At 45.1% G+C, this 17,335-nt stretch overlaps 1 protein-coding gene across 1 annotated transcript in view; it reads right to left on the reverse strand.

Moving 5' to 3' along the window:
• Window positions 1–17,335, reverse strand: part of LOC139226183 (glutamate receptor ionotropic, NMDA 2C-like) — a 504,948-nt gene that overhangs the window by 108,640 nt on the left and 378,973 nt on the right. The gene's annotated exons all lie outside the window — the stretch shown is intronic.

Genomic DNA, 17,335 nt, shown 5'->3' on the forward strand with positions numbered 1-17,335 from the left:
ATGTACTGCTCCAACCTGTATTGAACAAATGTACTGCTCCAACCGACTCCGACCAAATGTACTGCTCCAACCTACTCTGACCAAATGCACTGCTCCAACCTACTGTGACCAAATGTATTGCTCCAACCTGTACTGATCAAATATACTGCTCCAACCTACTCTGATCAAATGTACTGCTCCAACCTACTCTGACCAAATGTACTGCTCCAACCTACTCTGACCAAATGTACTGCTCCAACCTGTACTGACCAAATGTACTGCTCCAACCTGTATTGACCAAATGTACTGCTCCAACCTGTATTGACCAAATGTACTGCTCCAACCTACACTGACCAAATGTACGGCTCCAACCTACACTGACCAAATCTACTGCTCCAACCTGTATTGACCAAATGTATTGCTCCAACCCACTCTGACCAAATGTATTGCTCCAACCTACTCTGACCAAATGTACTGCTCCAACCTGCACTGACCAAATGTAGTGCTCCAACCTACTCTGACCAAATGTACTGCTCCAACCTACTCTGACCAAATGTACTGCTCCAAACTACACTGACCAAATGTACTGCTCCAACCTACTCTGACCAAATGTGCTGCTGCAACCTGTACTGACCAAATGTACTGCTCCAACCTACTCTGACCAAATGTACTGCTCCAACCTACTCTGACCAAATGTACTGCTCCAACCAATTCTGACCAAATGTACTGCTCCAAACTGCACTGACCAAATGTACTGCTCCAACCTACACTGACCAAATGTACTGCTCCAACCTACTCTGACCAAATGTACTGCTCCAACCTGTACTGACCAAATGTACTGCTCCAACCTACTCTGACCAAATGTACTGCTCCAACCTGCTCTGACCAAATGTACTGCTCCAACCTACTCTGACCAAATGTATTGCTCCAACCTACTCTGACCAAATGTACTGCTCCAACCTACTCTGACCAAATGTACTGCTCCAACCTACTCTGACCAAATGTACTGCTCCAACCTACTCTGACCAAATGTATTGCTCCAACCTGTACTGACCAAATGTACTGCTCCAATCTGTACTGACCAAATGTACTGCTCCAACCTACACTGACCAAATGTATTGCTCCAACCTACTCTGACCAAATGTATTGCTCCAACCTCCACTGACCAAATGTACTGCTCCAACCTACTCTGACCAAATGTACTGCTCCAACCGTCACTGACCAAATGTACTGCTCCAACCTGTACTGACCAAATGTACTGCACCAACCTACACTGACCAAATGTACTGCTCCAACCTGCACTGACCAAATGTACTGCTCCAACCTACTCTGACCAAATGTACTGCTCCAACCTGCAATGACCAAATGTATTGCTCCATCCTGTACTGACCAAATGTACTGCTCCAAGCTACACTGACCAAATGTACTGCTCCAACCTGTATTGACTAAATGTACTGCTCCAACCTACTCTGACCAAATGTACTGCTCCAACCTACTCTGACCAAATGTATTGCTCCAACCTGTACTGACCAAATGTACTGCTCTAACCAAATGTACTGCTCCAACCTACTCTGACCAAATGTACTGCTCCAACCTACTCTGACCAAATGTATTGCTCCAACCTGTACTGATTAAATGTACTGCTCCAACCTACTCTGACCAAATGTATTGCTCCAAGCTACTCTGACCAAATGTACTGCTCCAACCTGTATTGGCCAAATGTACTGCTCCAACCTACACTGACCAAATGTACTGCTCCAACCTACACTGATCAAATGTTCTGCTCCAACCATCTCTGAACAAATGTATTGCTCCAACCTACTCTGACCAAATGTATTGCTCCAACCTACTCTGACCAAATGTACTGCTCCAACCTGTACTGTCAAAATGTACTGCTCCAACCTACTCTGTCCAAATGTACTGCTCCAACCTACTCTGATCAAATGTACTGCTCCAACCTACACTGACCAAATGTACTGCTCCAACCTACTCTGACCAAATGTACTGCTCCAACCTGTACTGACCAAATGTACTGCTCCAATCTACTCTGACCAAATGTATTGCTCCAACCTCTACTGACCAAATGTACTGCTCCAATCTGTAATGGCCAAATGTACTGCTCCAACCTACACTGACCAAATATATTGCTCCAACCTACTCTGACCAAATGTATTGCTCCAACCTACACTGACCAAATGTACTGCTCCAACCTGCTCTGACCAAATGTACTGCTCCAACCTACTCTGACCAAATGTACTGCTCCAACCTACTCTGACCAAATGTACTGCTCCAACCTACTCTGACCAAATGTATTGCTCCAACCTGGACTGACCAAATATACTGCTCCAATCTTTTACTGACCAAATGTACTGCTCCTACCTACACTGACCAAATGTATTGCTCCAACCTACTCTGACCAAATGTATTGCTCCAACCTACACTGACCAAATGTACTGCTCCAACCTTCTCTGACCAAATGTACTGCTCCAACCTGTATTGACCAAATGTACTGCTCCAACCTACTCTGACCAAATGTACTGCTCCAACCTACTCTGACCAAATGTACTGCTCCAACCTACTCTGACCAAATGTATTGCTCCAACCTGTACTGACCAAATGTACTGCTCCAATCTGTACTGACCAAATGTACTGCTCCAACCTACTCTGACCAAATGTACTGCTCCAACCGACTCTGACCAAATGTACTGCTCCAACCTACTCTGACCAAATGTACTGCTCCAACCTACTCTGACCAAATGTACTGCTCCAACCTACTCTGAACAAACGTACTGCTCCAACCTGTACTGACCAAATGTACTGCTCCAACCTCTATTGACCAAATGTACTGCTCCAACCTGTCTTGACCAAATGTACTGCTCCAACCTACACTGACCAAATGTACTGCTCCAACCTACACTGACCAAATGTACTGCTCCAACCTGTATTGACCAAATGTATTGCTCCAACCTACTCTGACCAAATGTATTGCTCCAACCTACTCTGACCAAATGTACTGATCCAACCTGTACTGACCAAATGTAGTGCTCCAACCTACTCTGACCAAATGTACTGCTCCAACCTACTCTGACCAAATGTACTGCTCCAACCTACACTGACCAAATGTACTGCTCCAACCTACTCTGACCAAATTTACTGCTCCAACCTGTACTGACCAAATGTACTGCTCCAACCTACTCTGACCAAATGTACTGCTCCAACCTACTCTGACCAAATGTACTGCTCCAACCTACTCTGACCAAATGTACTGCTCCAACCTACTCTGAGCAAATGTACTGCTCCAACCTACTCTGACCAAATGTACTGCTCCAACCTACACTGAACAAATATACTGCTCCAACCTACTCTGACCAAATGTACTGCTCCAACCTGTACTGACCAAATGTACTGCTCCAACCTACTCTGACCAAATGTACTGCTCCAACCTACTCTGACCAAATGTACTGCTCCAACCTACTCTGACCAAATGTATTGCTCCAACCTACTCTGACCAAATGTACAGCTCCAACCTACTCTGACCAAATGTATTGCTCCAACCTGTACTGACCAAATGTACTGCTCCAATCTGCACTGACCAAATGTACTGCTCCAACCTACACTGACCAAATGTATTGCTCCAACCTACTCTGATCAAATGTATTGCTCCAACCTGCACTGACCAAATGTACTGCTCCAACCTACTCTGACCAAATGTACTGCTCCAACCGACACTGACCAAATGTACTGCTCCAACCTGTACTGAACAAATGTACTGCACCAACCGACACTGACCAAATGTACTGCTCCAACCTGTATTGACCAAATGTACTGCTCCAACCTACTCTGACCAAATGTACTGCTGCAACCTGTACTGACCAAATGTATTGCTCCATCCTGTACTGACCAAATGTACTGCTCCAACCTACACTGACCAAATGTATTGCTCCAACCTACTCTGATCAAATGTACTGCTCCAACCTGTATTGTCCAAATGTACTGCTCCAACCTACTCTGACCAAATGTACTGCTCCAACCGACTCTGACCAAATGTCTTGCTCCAACCTGTACTGATAAAATGTACTGCTCCAACCTACTCTGACCAAATGTATTGCTCCAACCTACTCTGACCAAATGTAGTGCTCCAACCTACTCTGACCAAATGTACTGCTCCAACCTACTCTGACCAAATGTACTGCTCCAACCTACTCTGATCAAATGTACTGCTCCAACCTGTACTGACCAAATGTACTGCTCCAACCTGTATTGACCAAATGTACTGCTCCAACCTACACTGACCAAATGTATTGCTCCAACCTACACTGACCAAATGTATTGCTCCAACCTACTCTGACCAAATGTATTGCTCCAACCTACTCTGACCAAATGTATTGTTCCAACCTGTATTGACCAAATGTACTGCTCCAACCTACTCTGCCCAAATGTACTGCTCCAACCTGTACTGACCAAATGTACTGCTCCAATCTGTACTGACCAAATGTACTGCTCCAACCTACACTGACCAAATGTACTGCTCCAACCTCCTCTGACCAAATGTACTGCTCCAACCTACTCTGACCAAATGTATTGCTCCAACCTGTCTTGACCAAATGTACTGCTCCAACCTACTCTGACCAAATGTACTGCTCCAACCTGTACTGACCAAATGTACTGCTCCAATCTGTACTGACCAAATGTACTGCTCCAACCTACACTGACCAAATGTATTGCTCCAACTAATCTGACCAAATGTATTGCTCCCACCTACACTGACCAAATGTACTGCTCCAAACTACTCTGTGTAAATGTACTGCTCCAACCGACACTGACCAAATGCACTGCTCCAACCTGTACTGACCAAATGTATAGCTCCAACCTACACTGACCAAATGTACTGCTCCAACCTGTACTGGCCAAATGTACTGCTCCAACCTACTCTGACCAAATGTACTGCTCCAACCTGTACTGACCAAATGTATTGCTCCATCCTGTACTGACCAAATGTACTGCTCCAACCTACACTGACCAAATGGACTGCTCCAACCTGTATTGACCAAATGTACTGCTCCAAACAACTCTGACCAAATGTACTGCTCCAACCTACTCTGACCAAATGTATTGCTCCAACCTGTACTGACCAAATGTACTGCTCCAACCTACTCTAACCAAATGTACTGCTCCAACCTACTCTGACCAAATGTACTGCTCCAACCTACTCTGACCAAATGTATTGCTCCAACCTGCACTGATCAAATGTACTGCTCCAACCTGCTCTGACCAAATGTATTGCTCCAACCTGCTCTGACCAAATGTACTGCTCCAACCTACTCTGACCAAATGTACTTCTCCAACCTGTACTGACCAAATGTACTGCTCCAACCTGTATTGACCAAATTTACTGCTCCAACCTACTCTGACCAAATGCACTGCTCCAACCTACTGTGACCAAATGTATTGCTCCAACCTGTACTGACCAAATGTACTGCTCCAACCTGTATTGATCAAATGTACTGCTCCAACCTGCATTGACCAAATGTACTGCTCCAACCTACTCTGACCAAATGTACTGCTCCAACCTACTCTGACCAAATGTATTGCTCCAACCTGTACTGACCAAATGTATTGCTCCATCCTGTACTGACCAAATGTACTGCTCCAACCTGTATTGTCCAAATGTACTGCTCCAACCTACTCTGACCAAATGTGCTGTTCCAACCTACTCTGACCAAATGTATTGCTCCAACCTGTACTGACCAAATGTACTGCTCCAACCTGCTCTAACCAAATGTACTGCTCCAACCTACTCTGACCAAATGCACTGCTCCAACCTACTCTGACCAAATGTACTGCTCCAACCTGTACTGATCAAATGTACTGCTCCAACCTACTCTGACCAAATGTACTGCTCCAACCTGTATTGACCAAATGTACTGCTCCAACAAGTATTGACCAAATGTACTGCTCCAACCTACACTGACCAAATGTACTGCTCCAACCTACACTGACCAAATCTGCTGCTCCAACCTGTATTGACCAAATGTATTGCTCCAACCCACTCTGACCAAATGTATTGCTCCAATCTACTCTGACCAAATGTACTGCTCCAACCTGCACTGACCAAATGTAGTGCTCCAACCTACTGTGACCAAATGTACTGCTCCAACCTACTCTGACCAAATGTACTGCTCCAAGCTACACTGACCAAATGTACTGCACCAAACTACACTGATCAAATGTACTGCTCCAATCTGTACTGACCAAATGTACTGCTCCAACCTACTCTGACCAAATGTACTGCTCCAACCTGTACTGACCAAATGTATTGCTCCATCCTGTACTGACCAAATGTACTGCTCCAACCTACTCTGACCAAATGTATTGCTCCAACCTGTACTGACCAAATGTACTGCTCTAACCAAATGTACTGCTCCAACCTACTCTGACCAAATGTACTGCTCCAACCTACTCTGACCAAATGTACTGCTCCAACCTACACTGACCAAATGTACTGCTCCAACCTACTCTAACCAAATGTACTGCTCCAACCTGCACTGACCAAATGTACTGCTCCAACCTACTCTGACCAAATGTATTGCTCCAACCTGTACTGACCAAATGTACTGCTCCAATCTGTACTGACGAAATGTACTGCTCCAACGTACACTGACCAAATGTATTGCTCCAACCTACTCTGACCAAATGTATTGCTCCAACCTACATTGACCAAATGTACTGCTCCAACCTACTCTGACCAAATGTACTGCTCCAACTGACACTGACCAAATGTACTGCTCCAACCTGTACTGACCAAATGTACTGCTCCAACCTACACTGACCAAATGTACTGCTCCAACCTGTACTGACCAAATGTACTGCTCCAACCTACTCTGACCAAATGTACTGCTCCAACCTGTACTGACCAAATGTATTGCTCCATCCTGTACTGACCAAATGTACTGCTCCAACCTACTCTGACCAAATGTATTGCTCCAACCTACTCTGACCAAATGTATTGCTCCAACCTGTATTGACCAAATGTATTGCTCCAACCTACTCTAATCAAATGTGCTGCTCCAACCTACTCTGACCAAATGTACTGCTCCAACCTACTCTGACCAAATGTATTGCTCCAACCTGTATTGACCAAATGTACTGCTCCAACCTGTATTGACCAAATGTACTGCTCCAACCTACACTGACCATATGTACTGCTCCAACCTACACTGACCAAATGTACTGCTCCAACCTACACTGACCAAATGTACTGCTCCAACCTGTATTGACCAAATGTACTGCTCCAACCTACTCTGACCAAATGTACTGCTCCAACCTACACTGACCAAATGTACTGCTCCAACCTACTCTGACCAAATGTATTGCTCCAAATTGTACTGACCAAATGTACTGCTCCAACCTACTCTGACCAAATGTACTGCTCCAACCTACTCTGACCAAATGTACTGCTCCAGCCTACTCTGACCAAATGTACTGCTCCAACCTACTCTGACCAAATGTACAGCTCCAACCTACTCTGACCAAATGTATTGCGCCAACCTGTACTGACCAAATGTACTGCTCCAATCTGCACTGACCAAATGTACTGCTCCAACCTACACTGACCAAATGTATTGCTCCAACCTATTCTGATCAAATGTATTGCTCCAACCTGCACTGACCAAATGTACTGCTCCAACCTACTCTGACCAAATGTACTGCTCCAACCGACACTGACCAAATGTACTGCTCCAACCTGTACTGAACAAATGTACTGCTCCAACCTACACTGACCAAATGTACTGCTCCAATCTGTACTGACCAAATGTACTGCTCCAACCTGTACTGACCAAATGTATTGCTCCATCCTGTACTGACCAAATGTACTGCTCCAACCTACACTGACCAAATGTACTGCTCCAACCTGTATTGTCCAAATGTACTGCTCCAACCTACTCTGACCAAATGTAATGCTCCAAGCTACTCTGATCAAATGTACTGCTCCAACCTGTACTGACCAAATGTACTGCTCCAACCTGTATTGACCAAATGTACTGCTCCAACCTACACTGACCAAATGTACTGCTCCAACCTACACTGACCAAATGTACTGCTCCAACCTACTCTGACCAAATGTATTGCTCCAACCTGTATTGACCAAATGTACTGCTCCAAACTACTCTGACCAAATGTACTGCTCCAACCTGTACTGACCAAATGTACTGCTCCAATCTGTACTGACCAAATGTACTGCTCCAACCTACACTGACCAAATGGACTGCTCCAACCTACTCTGACCAAATGTACTGCTCCAACCTACTCTGACCAAATGTATTGCTCCAACCTGTATTGACCAAATGTACTGCTCCAACCTACTCTGACCAAATGTACTGCTCCAACCTGTACTGACCAAATGTACTGCTCCAATCTGTACTGACCAAATGTACTGCTCCAACCTACACTGACCAAATGTATTCCTCCAACCTACTCTGACCAAATGTATTGCTCCCACCTACACTGACCAAATGTACTGCTCCAAACTACTCTGTCCAAATGTACTGCTCCAACCGACACTGACCAAATGTACTGCTCCAACCTGTACTGACCAAATGTATAGCTCCAACCTACACTGACCAAATGTACTGCTCCAACCTGCACTGGCCAAATGTACTGCTCCAACCTACTCTGACCAAATGTACTGCTCCAACCTGTACTGACCAAATGTATTGCTCCATCCTGTACTGACCAAATGTACTGCTCCAACCTACACTGACCAAATGTACTGCTCCAACCTGTATTGACCAAATGTACTGTTCCAAACAACTCTGACCAAATGTACTGCTCCAACCTACTCTGACCAAATGTATTGCTCCAACCTGTACTGACCAAATGTACTGCTCCAACCTACTCTAACCAAATGTACTGCTCCAACCTACTCTGACCAAATGTACTGCTCCAACCTACTCTGACCAAATGTATTGCTCCAACCTGTACTGATCAAATGTACTGCTCCAACCTGCTCTGACCAAATGTATTGCTCCAACCTGCTCTGACCAAATGTACTGCTCCAACCTACTCTGACCAAATGTACTTCTCCAACCTGTACTGACCAAATGTACTGCTCCAACCTGTATTGATCAAATGTACTGCTCCAACCTGTATTGAACAAATGTGCTGCTCCAACCTACTCTGACCAAATGTACTGCTCCAACCTACTCTGACCAAATGTATTGCTCCAACCTGTACTGACCAAATGTATTGCTCCATCCTGAACTGACCAAATGTACTGCTCCAACCTGCATTGTCCAAATGTACTGCTCCAACCTACTCTGACCAAATGTACTGCTCCAACCTACTCTGACCAAATGTATTGCTCCAACCTGTACTGACCAAATGTACTGCTCCAACCTGCTCTAACTAAATGTACTGCTCCAACCTACTCTGACCAAATGCACTGCTCCAACCTACTGTGACCAAATGTATTGCTCCAACCTGTACTGATCAAATGTACTGCTCCAACCTACTCTGACCAATTGTACTGCTCCAACCTACTCTGACCAAATGTACTGCTCCAACCTACTCTGACCAAATGTACTGCTCCCACCTGTACTGACCAAATGCACTGCTCCAACCTGTATTGACCAAATGTACTGCTCCAACCTGTTTTGACCAAATGTACTGCTCCAACCTACACTGACCAAATGTACTGCTCCAACCTACACTGACCAAATCTACTGCTCCAACCTGTATTGACCAAATGTATTGCTCCAACCCACTCTGACCAAATGTATTGCTCCAACCTACTCTGACCAAATGTACTGCTCCAACCTGCACTGACCAAATGTAGTGCTCCAACCTACTCTGACCAAATGTACTGCTCCAACCTACTCTGACCAAATGTACTGCTCCAAACTACACTGACCAAATGCACTGCACCAAACTACACTGACCAAATGTACTGCTCCAACCTGTACTGACCAAATGTACTGCTCCAACCTACTCTGACCAAATGTACTGCTCCAACCTGTACTGACCAAATGTATTGCTCCATCCTGTACTGACCAAATGGACTGCTCCAACCTACTCTGACCAAATGTATTGCTCCAACCTGTACTGACCAAATGTACTGCTCTAATCAAATGTACTGCTCCAACCTACACTGAGCAAATGTACTGCTCCAACCTACTCTGACAAAATGTACTGCTCCAACCTACTCTGACCAAATGTACTGCTCCAACCTGTACTGACCAAATGTACTGCTCCAACCTACTCTGACCAAATGTACTGCTCCAACCTGTACTGACCAAATGTACTGCTCCAATCTGTACTGACCAAATGTACTGCTCCAACCTACACTGACCAAATGTATTGCTCCAACCTACTCTGACCAAATGTATTGCTCCAACCTACACTGACCAAATGTACTGCTCCAACCTACTCTGACCAAATGTACTGCTCCAACTGACACTGAACAAATGTACTGCTCCAACCTGTACTGACCAAATGTACTGCTCCAACCTACACTGACCAAATGTACTGCTCCAACCTGTACTGACCAAATGTACTGCTCCAACCTACTCCTACCAAATGTAGTGCTCCAACCTACTCTGACCAAATGTACTGCTCCAACCTACTCTGACCAAATGTACTGCTCCAACCTACTCTGATCAAATGTACTGCTCCAACCTGTACTGACCAAATGTACTGCTCCAACCTGTATTGACCAAATGTACTGCTCCAACCTACACTGACCAAATGTATTGCTCCAACCTACACTGACCAAATGTATTGCTCCAACCTACTCTGACCAAATGTATTGCTCCAACCTACTCTGACCAAATGTATTGTTCCAACCTGTATTGACCAAATGTACTGCTCCAACCTACTCTGACCAAATGTACTGCTCCAACCTGTACTGACCAAATGTACTGCTCCAATCTGTACTGACCAAATGTACTGCTCCAACCTACACTGACCAAATGTACTGCTCCAACCTCCTCTGACCAAATGTACTGCTCCAACCTACTCTGACCAAATGTATTGCTCCAACCTGTCTTGACCAAATGTACTGCTCCAACCTACTCTGACCAAATGTACTGCTCCAACCTGTACTGACCAAATGTACTGCTCCAATCTGTACTGACCAAATGTACTGCTCCAACCTACACTGACCAAATGTATTGCTCCAACTAATCTGACCAAATGTATTGCTCCCACCTACACTGACCAAATGTACTGCTCCAAACTACTCTGTCCAAATGTACTGCTCCAACCGACACTGACCAAATGCACTGCTCCAACCTGTACTGACCAAATGTATAGCTCCAACCTACACTGACCAAATGTACTGCTCCAACCTGTACTGGCCAAATGTACTGCTCCAACCTACTCTGACCAAATGTACTGCTCCAACCTGTACTGACCAAATGTATTGCTCCATCCTGTACTGACCAAATGTACTGCTCCAACCTACACTGACCAAATGGACTGCTCCAACCTGTATTGACCAAATGTACTGCTCCAAACAACTCTGACCAAATGTACTGCTCCAACCTACTCTGACCAAATGTATTGCTCCAACCTGTACTGACCAAATGTACTGCTCCAACCTACTCTAACCAAATGTACTGCTCCAACATACTCTGACCAAATGTACTGCTCCAACCTACTCTGACCAAATGTATTGCTCCAACCTGCACTGATCAAATGTACTGCTCCAACCTGCTCTGACCAAATGTATTGCTCCAACCTGCTCTGACCAAATGTACTGCTCCAACCTACTCTGACCAAATGTACTTCTCCAACCTGTACTGACCAAATGTACTGCTCCAACCTGTATTGACCAAATTTACTGCTCCAACCTACTCTGACCAAATGCACTGCTCCAACCTACTGTGACCAAATGTATTGCTCCAACCTGTACTGACCAAATGTACTGCTCCAACCTGTACTGACCAAATGTACTGCTCCAACCTGCTCTAACCAAATGTACTGCTCCAACCTACTCTGACCAAATGCACTGCTCCAACCTACTCTGACCAAATGTACTGCTCCAACCTGTACTGATCAAATGTACTGCTCCAACCTACTCTGACCAAATGTACTGCTCCAACCTGTATTGACCAAATGTACTGCTCCAACAAGTATTGACCAAATGTACTGCTCCAACCTACACTGACCAAATGTACTGCTCCAACCTACACTGACCAAATCTGCTGCTCCAACCTGTATTGACCAAATGTATTGCTCCAACCCACTCTGACCAAATGTATTGCTCCAACCTACTCTGACCAAATGTACTGCTCCAACCTGCACTGACGAAATGTAGTGCTCCAACCTACTGTGACCAAATGTACTGCTCCAACCTACTCTGACCAAATGTACTGCTCCAAGCTACACTGACCAAATGTACTGCACCAAACTACACTGATCAAATGTACTGCTCCAATCTGTACTGACCAAATGTACTGCTCCAACCTACTCTGACCAAATGTACTGCTCCAACCTGTACTGACCAAATGTATTGCTCCATCCTGTACTGACCAAATGTACTGCTCCAACCTACTCTGACCAAATGTATTGCTCCAACCTGTACTGACCAAATGTACTGCTCTAACCAAATGTACTGCTCCAACCTACTCTGACCAAATGTACTGCTCCAACCTACTCTGACCAAATGTACTGCTCCAACCTACACTGACCAAATGTACTGCTCCAACCTACTCTAACCAAATGTACTGCTCCAACCTGCACTGACCAAATGTACTGCTCCAACCTACTCTGACCAAATGTATTGCTCCAACCTGTACTGACCAAATGTACTGCTCCAATCTGTACTGACGAAATGTACTGCTCCAACCTACACTGACCAAATGTATTGCTCCAACCTACTCTGACCAAATGTATTGCTCCAACCTACACTGACCAAATGTACTGCTCCAACCTACTCTGACCAAATGTACTGCTCCAACTGACACTGACCAAATGTACTGCTCCAACCTGTACTGACCAAATGTACTGCTCCAACCTACACTGACCAAATGTACTGCTCCAACCTGTACTGACCAAATGTACTGCTCCAACCTACTCTGACCAAATGTACTGCTCCAACCTGTACTGACCAAATGTATTGCTCCATCCTGTACTGACCAAATGTACTGCTCCAACCTACTCTGACCAAATGTATTGCTCCAACCTACTCTGACCAAATGTATTGCTCCAACCTGTATTGACCAAATGTATTGCTCCAACCTACTCTAATCAAATGTGCTGCTCCAACCTACTCTGACCAAATGTACTGCTCCAACCTACTCTGACCAAATGTATTGCTCCAACCTGTATTGACCAAATGTACTGCTCCAACCTGTATTGACCAAATGTACTGCTCCAACCTACACTGACCAAATGTACTGCTCCAACCTACACTGACCAAATGTACTGCTCCAACCTACACTGACCAAATGTACTGCTCCAACCTGTATTGACCAAATGTACTGCTCCAACCTACTCTGACCAAATGTACTGCTCCAACCTACACTGACCAAATGTACTGCTCCAACCTACTCTGACCAAATGTATTGCTCCAACCTGTACTGACCAAATGTACTGCTCCAACCTACTCTGACCAAATGTACTGCTCCAACCTACTCTGACCAAATGTACTGCTCCAACCTACTCTGACCAAATGTACTGCTCCAACCTACTCTGACCAAATGTACAGCTCCAACCTACTCTGACCAAATGTATTGCTCCAACCTGTACTGACCAAATGTACTGCTCCAATCTGCACTGACCAAATGTACTGCTCCAACCTACACTGACCAAATGTATTGCTCCAACCTATTCTGATCAAATGTATTGCTCCAACCTGCACTGACCAAATGTACTGCTCCAACCTACTCTGACCAAATGTACTGCTCCAACCGACACTGACCAAATGTACTGCTCCAACCTGTACTGAACAAATGTACTGCTCCAACCTACACTGACCAAATGTACTGCTCCAATCTGTACTGACCAAATGTACTGCTCCAACCTGTACTGACCAAATGTATTGCTCCATCCTGTACTGACCAAATGTACTGCTCCAACCTACACTGACCAAATGTACTGCTCCAACCTGTATTGTCCAAATGTACTGCTCCAACCTACTCTGACCAAATGTAATGCTCCAACCTACTCTGACCAAATGTATTGCTCCAACCTGTATTGACCAAATGTACTGCTCCAACCTACTCTGACCAAATGTACTGCTCCAACCTGTACTGACCAAATGTACTGCTCCAATCTGTACTGACCAAATGTACTGCTCCAACCTACACTGACCAAATGTATTCCTCCAACCTACTCTGACCAAATGTATTGCTCCCACCTACACTGACCAAATGTACTGCTCCAAACTACTCTGTCCAAATGTACTGCTCCAACCGACACTGACCAAATGTACTGCTCCAACCTGTACTGACCAAATGTATAGCTCCAACCTACACTGACCAAATGTACTGCTCCAACCTGCACTGGCCAAATGTACTGCTCCAACCTACTCTGACCAAATGTACTGCTCCAACCTGTACTGACCAAATGTATTGCTCCATCCTGTACTGACCAAATGTACTGCTCCAACCTACACTGACCAAATGTACTGCTCCAACCTGTATTGACCAAATGTACTGTTCCAAACAACTCTGACCAAATGTACTGCTCCAACCTACTCTGACCAAATGTATTGCTCCAACCTGTACTGACCAAATGTACTGCTCCAACCTACTCTAACCAAATGTACTGCTCCAACCTACTCTGACCAAATGTACTGCTCCAACCTACTCTGACCAAATGTATTGCTCCAACCTGTACTGATCAAATGTACTGCTCCAACCTGCTCTGACCAAATGTATTGCTCCAACCTGCTCTGACCAAATGTACTGCTCCAACCTACTCTGACCAAATGTACTTCTCCAACCTGTACTGACCAAATGTACTGCTCCAACCTGTATTGATCAAATGTACTGCTCCAACCTGTATTGAACAAATGTGCTGCTCCAACCTACTCTGACCAAATGTACTGCTCCAACCTACTCTGACCAAATGTATTGCTCCAACCTGTACTGACCAAATGTATTGCTCCATCCTGAACTGACCAAATGTACTGCTCCAACCTGCATTGTCCAAATGTACTGCTCCAACCTACTCTGACCAAATGTACTGCTCCAACCTACTCTGACCAAATGTATTGCTCCAACCTGTACTGACCAAATGTACTGCTCCAACCTGCTCTAACCAAATGTACTGCTCCAACCTACTCTGACCAAATGCACTGCTCCAACCTACTGTGACCAAATGTATTGCTCCAACCTGTACTGATCAAATGTACTGCTCCAACCTACTCTGACCAATTGTACTGCTCCAACCTACTCTGACCAAATGTACTGCTCCAACCTACTCTGACCAAATGTACTGCTCCCACCTGTACTGACCAAATGCACTGCTCCAACCTGTATTGACCAAATGTACTGCTCCAACCTGTTTTGACCAAATGTACTGCTCCAACCTACACTGACCAAATGTACTGCTCCAACCTACACTGACCAAATCTACTGCTCCAACCTGTATTGACCAAATGTATTGCTCCAACCCACTCTGACCAAATGTATTGCTCCAACCTACTCTGACCAAATGTACTGCTCCAACCTGCACTGACCAAATGTAGTGCTCCAACCTACTCTGACCAAATGTACTGCTCCAACCTACTCTGACCAAATGTACTGCTCCAAACTACACTGACCAAATGCACTGCACCAAACTACACTGACCAAATGTACTGCTCCAACCTGTACTGACCAAATGTACTGCTCCAACCTACTCTGACCAAATGTACTGCTCCAACCTGTACTGACCAAATGTATTGCTCCATCCTGTACTGACCAAATGTACTGCTCCAACCTACTCTGACCAAATGTATTGCTCCAACCTGTACTGACCAAATGTACTGCTCTAATCAAATGTACTGCTCCAACCTACACTGAGCAAATGTACTGCTCCAACCTACTCTGACAAAATGTACTGCTCCAACCTACTCTGACCAAATGTACTGCTCCAACCTGTACTGACCAAATGTACTGCTCCAACCTACTCTGACCAAATGTACTGCTCCAACCTGTACTGACCAAATGTACTGCTCCAATCTGTACTGACCAAATGTACTGCTCCAACCTACACTGACCAAATGTATTGCTCCAACCTACTCTGACCAAATGTATTGCTCCAACCTACACTGACCAAATGTACTGCTCCAACCTACTCTGACCAAATGTACTGCTCCAACTGACACTGAACAAATGTACTGCTCCAACCTGTACTGACCAAATGTACTGCTCCAACCTACACTGACCAAATGTACTGCTCCAACCTGTACTGACCAAATGTACTGCTCCAACCTACTCTGACCAAATGTACTGCTCCAACCTGTACTGACCAAATGTATTGCTCCATCCTGTACTGACCAAATGTACTGCTCCAACCTACTCTGGCCAAATGTATTGCTCCAACCTACTCTGACCAAATGTATTGCTCCAACCTGTATTGACCAAATGTACTGCTCCAACCTACTCGAATCAAATGTGCTGCTCCAACCTACTCTGATCAAATGTACTGCTCCAACCTACTCTGACCAAATGTATTGCTCCAACCTGGACTGATCAAATGTACTGCTCGAACCTGCACTGACCAAATGTACTGCTCCAACCTGTATTGACCAAATGTACTGCTCCAACCTGTATTGACCAAATGTACTGCTCCAATCTACACTGACCAAATGTACTGCTCCAACCTACACTGACCAAATGTACTGCTCCAACCTGTACTGACCAAATGTCGTGCTCCAACCTACTCTGACCAAATGTACTGCTCCAACCTACTCTGACCAAATGTACTGCTCCAACCTACACTGACCAAATGTACTGCTCCAACCTACTCTGACCAAATGTATTGCTCCAACCTGTACTGAACAAATGTACTGCTCCAACCTACTCTGACCAAATGTACTGCTCCAACCTACTCTGACCAAATGTACTGCTCCAACCTACTCTGACCAAATGTACTGCTCCAACCTACTCTGACCAAATGTACTGCTCCAACCTACTCTGACCAAATGTACTGCTCCAACCTACACTGACCAAATGTACTGCTCCAAGCTACTCTGACCAAATGTACTGCTCCAACCTGTACTGACCAAATGTACTGCTCCAACCTATCCTGACCTAATGTACTGCTCCAACCTACTCTGACCAAATGTACTGCTCCAACCTACTCTGACCAAATGTACTGCCCCAACCTACTCTGACCAAATGTACTGCTCCAACCTACTCTGACC

This window comes from Pristiophorus japonicus, chromosome 16, assembly GCF_044704955.1.
Source record: "Pristiophorus japonicus isolate sPriJap1 chromosome 16, sPriJap1.hap1, whole genome shotgun sequence".
Classification (NCBI taxonomy): Eukaryota; Metazoa; Chordata; class Chondrichthyes; family Pristiophoridae; genus Pristiophorus; species Pristiophorus japonicus.